Source organism: Coturnix japonica, chromosome 27 (assembly GCF_054131305.1).
Source record: "Coturnix japonica strain WE chromosome 27, WE-NBRP24, whole genome shotgun sequence".
Taxonomy (NCBI): Eukaryota; Metazoa; Chordata; class Aves; order Galliformes; family Phasianidae; genus Coturnix; species Coturnix japonica.
Window position 1 is genome coordinate 5710495 of NC_140689.1, and position 5158 is coordinate 5715652.

The following is a 5158-nucleotide window of genomic DNA, read 5'->3' on the forward strand; positions in this document are numbered from 1 at the left end:
ATTTATGGAGGAGGCAAGTGATGGGTGCTACTGAGTGACAATCAACATCACTTTGTGGACATTTGAAAGCACCTTCCTCCAGAGCTGTTCACCTCCAGAAGAGGGTGCTCAGAAGTGTTTACTGGCAGAAGATCTGGCAGCTGCCCCCCCCCCCAACAGGCCCCAGCCCGGCCTGAGCCACGTGACAGTGACAGGAAGTGCTTCCTGCAGGCGGCGGAGAGCACTTCCGGGCCATGGCGGCCATGAGCGGGGCCGGGAGGAGCGGGCTCTGTGCTGCGAACGGGGTCGGGCCTCGGTGCGGGGGCACGGAGGGGCTGTCGGGGGAGGAGCTCGCGGCGCTGCCGGCACCCAGAGGCGGCTCCCGGCCGGCTCCACGGTCTCGCTGTGCTGCAGAGTCACCCGGCCGGCCCCAAAAGCCTGGAGGCAGAGCCTGAGCCGGCCCCGGCCCGGATCGTGTGGTGCGGCTCCGGCCGTGCTGGGCTGTGCGGCACCAAGAGGAAGACGGCCGTTCGTTTGCCGGCCGCTCGCTGGCTGTAAGATCCGGGTGGCGCTGAGGCCCGGTTAAGAAACGGCGTGGATGAAGGTTTGTACGGATGGAGTGGGTCTGGATTGCAGTGAGCGGGACGAGTCCGGGCTGCGGTTTGGCGTGGTTATGTTGGTTGCTTTGAAGGGCTGCCGTCATAGGGCGGAGGGAGGGAGAGGGAGAGGGAGGGATGAACAGGGAAGAAGAAAACAGATGCTCTGCTGGAATTCAGAATAAAGGGGGGCTAAAAGGGGGATAGTTAAAGGTAGTTTACAGAAAATGATTTAGTTAGAATAACAGGGAATGGAGACAGTGGGTCTGGAAGAGCAGGAAGGATGAAGATTAAGGAGTGAGAACTCCCTGAGACACCTGGCGAGAAGGGGATTAGGTGTTGCAACTCCTCTTTTGATATTTGCATCTCCCTGACAAGATGGGCGATAACAAGAGGGGGTCTGCATGATAAAGAATGTGTATTAGAATTAAGGGATGCATGTTAGAATTACGGGAAATCATTGACTATGCATGAGGTGTACCTATATCTGTATCACGGTTTTACAAGTTGGTGTGCAAGTTTGGAGGAGCTATCCCCCTTGCACCCAGAGCTGGAATAAAACATACCTGCTTTATAACCCATCTCTGGATTATAGAGTTTGATTCCGCAAGTCAGGGAGCTTTGAACAGTGCGGGCAGTCAGGAGCAAGTCGCGTTTCTGCCTGCTGTGTTGGCGCTGCCGTAAGTCTTTGGGTCCCCAGGGAGGCTCTCCCTGGAGGTGTCCCGATTGGAAGGCAGGATTCAATCCCGCCGCAGCCCGTCCATGGCAGGCAGACGCTTCTCTCCTCTGCTCATGGGACTCAGCAGTGCCAGGGGTTTCACAGCGCGTGTTGCAGTGGCTGGCAGCCTCCGTGTGTTTTTCTGTTGCAAACAGGATCCCATGGTGGAGCCGAACTAGAAGCAGACGTTGGTGTCTTGTGGCAGGAGCAAGGGCAGTGGAAGCGCTGTCCAATGCCGGGCGGTGGTGACTGCCATGAGAGCAGGGGTCTGATACCATCTGTGAGGGATGGGATTTGCATCCGGTGGCTTTTCCGTTACAGAATGTCCAGCAGCAGAGCGTGAGTGGCCGTGAAATGAAGCTGGGCCTCAGGAGAGCCGTCTGGAGCTGCGTCACGAGCACCTTGTGTGTGTGCTGGCCATCATGCTGCCAGTTTCCAAGTTCCCAGAGGCAGTAAGTGGTGCTCTCATGGGCTGAGAGAAAGGCACGGGCAACTGGCTGGGAGGGAACTGTCAAATACAAGATACGAAATACTAAAGTATTGATGCTACAGATAAAGCTCAGTTTGCATTTTTGTTAGAGTCTGTGACAACAAATACAGTGTCCCTGAAGAAATGGCTTTTTTGGCCATTAAAAGACAAAATGCAATCTTTTGATTTGCACAAAGCAGTAAAAACAACACTGGAGCGATTTTCTTTATCCTTTGACAGAGTCTCTGGGTCTTTAATGTCCCTTCCCACCCAAACCATTCCACAATAATATATTTCCACAATGTAAATGTGAAAATATCTGCCATGGTCTCCTGCTGCTCTAGATGACTGGGAATCCTCAGCGTCCATAACAAGCCCAGGGGGAGCCTGGTCCTTGCGGTGGAACAGATCTACCCAGTGGGACACGCTCCCAGTAATTCTTCCCCAGCAGCCTGGCACTCACCCACTAAGGGGTGCCACAAGCACCCACTCTATGCAGCCCTGCTGCACAGGAGGAGCAGCCCGTGGGGAGGCCCAGCCAGCAGCCTGGGGATGTGAGGTCACTATGCCCTGCCACATTGCTGCCTTGTGCCACAAGATCACAATGCCCAGCTGCGTGCTCTAGGTGTTCTGTGCCCCAATAGCAGCACTCGTTGTGGCTGTAGCAGTGGTGGTAGCAGCATGGCACGAGTACTGGGGGCCACGGCCCCCACCTGCCTTGCCGTCCTCCTACTGATAGCCATGTGTTGTCAGGAGACTTGTGCTGCTCCAGGGCGAGCAGCAGGAGCAGGTGGGTGGGCAGAGATGGGGTAAAAAATAAGCGGAAATGAGAGTGAGAAGCCCAGGTTCTGGTTCCAGTGGCTCTGTGCCTTATAGCCCTAAGGCTGCCTTCGATGGGGGCGGGGGGGTATTGGAAAAGGGGGACAGGCAGCACCACAGGAGCTGGGCAAGGTCATGAGGAAGCCCTGTGCTCCCACGGCTCTGCCGCTGGCTGGGTGGAGCATGCTCTTCATCCTGGGGGTGTGCCAGGGGAGAACGTGGAAGGTGTGTGCTGGGAAAAGCATGAGCATTTCTGCTCCAGCTGCCTGATGCTCCCCATAGAAAAATCCTGGTTCCCAACAGAGACCCCCAGCTGTAGCCCAGTGTGTTTCAGGCACCTTTTCTTTGTATGCTCTTCCACGCGGTCCCGGAGGGGTGCTGCATGTGGCCAGGAGGGAGCATTTGTAAAGCTGCCGAGTGCTAGGCTCCAGGTCACCCTGGCCCCTCTATAGCTTTGGCGATCAAGGCCTGAGTCTCCCATCCTGTTACCTGTCCCCTTCCCTGGCCCCTTCCCTGTCACTAAGGGAGAGGAAGATCACAGCATGCAATGGGAACATCCCTCTTCTGTTCTTTCTTCTAGATGATGACATTGGTACTCCTTCCTCAGATGACTGGAAGGAGACTGCTTTTGTGCCTCAGGGGAAACTCCGAGGCAAGTTGTGAGTGTCTGTTTCCTTGGAAGTCGAAAAATTAGTGCTATAATAGCTTATTTGGGTACGTAAGGCTCTCCAAAGGTCTTTCAAGTCTCTTTGTGCTTTGAAGGTCGTACACAGATCAGTCATTAGTATTTCTTTACTTGGAGAATTGTCACATTTCAGTGGGAAGGCGGCCCTTGCCAGTCTTTGCTCCTATTCCTTTGCTGTTTGGGCCATGTCATTCCCTGACCTGCAGCCAGTCCTCACAGGTCACTGCAGGAAAAAAAACAAGGCAGACCCCAGTGCACAGTGGAAGCTCTCCTCACCTGTGTCTGATCACTCTTGTGCCTGCAGGCCCCTTTGGTGCATTTCGAAAGCAAAGTCGCGTCCCTGAGCCTGGGGTGGATGCCAGACGTAAGTCACCAGTCTTCATCTCATGATCTTTGCTCATATTTGGTTGTGGAAGTTCAGGAGGGGTTCATCTTTTCACTGCCTGGTGATTTCTTCTCCATGAGAAGCTTGGGTAGTCACTGTTTCTTGGGTGCTGCATGCTCCCAGCATCCCGTTGACTTTGTCTCCATACATCAGAGATCTCCCCACTAAAAAAACCTTGAGGGGCCAAATGTTCTTCTATGCCTTCTCTGAAGATTGTTTTACATGGCCTGGAGAGAGTATCTGGAAAGCTGCTGAGTGCCAGCCAACTGCCCACCTGGCTTCTCTGCAGCTTTGCAACTTTTGACCCAGGTCTGAGTGCCATGTCATCACCTGAGCCCCTTCCAGTCACTGCAGGTCCCTAAGGAAGAGAGAAATTACAGCATACCATGTCATGAGATTTTACTTCCTTTGAGAGATGCCAGCTCACAGTCCTAATGTCAGCCAGGCGCGTCTGCAGGTGTGAGTGAGAATGCACACCTGTGTGTGTGTGCCCTGCCCTCGCACAATGCCCTTGTCCCATTCAGTGATGCCGTTATGCGTTTAGGTAAGCTGCAGTGTGTGGTGAAAAGTTCTCATTCTTTGGTTGCAGAAGTGCCTCCAGGGAAGGCCGTGCTAAATCCTTAGTTGTGCTGGAACCCCACAGGCATCCCAGGGGTGGCTGTTGTCGTTACTGACTTCACTGAAAAGACCGTTCAGTTTAATATCTTGTTTGTCTGAAAGTTATCTTAATGCTTTCTGTTTAGGTCCTGAGAAACAGAAAGAGGCCCTGGAAACAGGAAAATATCTGCAGACACTGCCCCCTCTGCTAATGAAAGTCATGGAGGACAAAGCACGTGGTAGGTGTATTTCCGTCTGTTCCCTGAAAGGCTTGTGAAACTGAATTTCTAGAAATACATGTGGAGAAACTGCACCATCTTCCTGATGAGAAGCAGTTACTTACAGTCCCACTCCCTTACCTCCTTTCTAAAGAGACAGGTGGAGCACCTATGCGCTGGCTTGCATTTTGGAACGGCAGAGTTCGCACACTGACTGTCCCCCTGAGAGTAATAGAGGCCATGCACACAACAACTGTCACTCCAGGTAAGGGCCGCTCATAGAGCTCCGTGGCCGTGGTTAGAGGTTGCTCCCCTCCCACTGCAGCCAGTTCCCAGGGACTTAGGAACTTTGTCCTTTTGGGAACTAGGCCACCAGAACCACATTCAGCAGATAAGGAGAGGAAACAGGACCCTCCATAGTACCTCCTGTGCACAGACCCTGCATTCCAGAGCTTGCTGTGCTTCCCCTGAGCCACCAGGCACAACAGCAGCCCGGAGCGGGATCCTTCCTGTGGTTGTTCTTGTCCACGTCACTCAAAGCAGCAGCTGGTGAAACAGATCCACATTGTTTTTCCAGGTGCGGATGGTGAGGAACACGCAAATGCCGCAGACAATAATTTTATCAAGAAGTACTGCCTGGGATTTGGTGTGGCTATCTTCGTTACCATGCTGATGGCAATGTTTTTGTGCTA

At 53.4% G+C, this 5158-nt stretch overlaps 1 long non-coding RNA gene across 1 annotated transcript; it reads left to right on the forward strand.

The window, feature by feature from the left end:
* The first annotated feature begins 238 nt into the window (after positions 1 to 238).
* On the forward strand, positions 239 to 4522 carry LOC146756400 (uncharacterized). The gene is made up of 5 exons (XR_014937480.1): positions 239 to 583; positions 1615 to 1745; positions 3162 to 3233; positions 3571 to 3630; positions 4395 to 4522. It is a non-coding gene; the product is annotated as an uncharacterized LOC146756400 (long non-coding RNA).
* Positions 4523 to 5158: the final 636 nt, after the last annotated feature.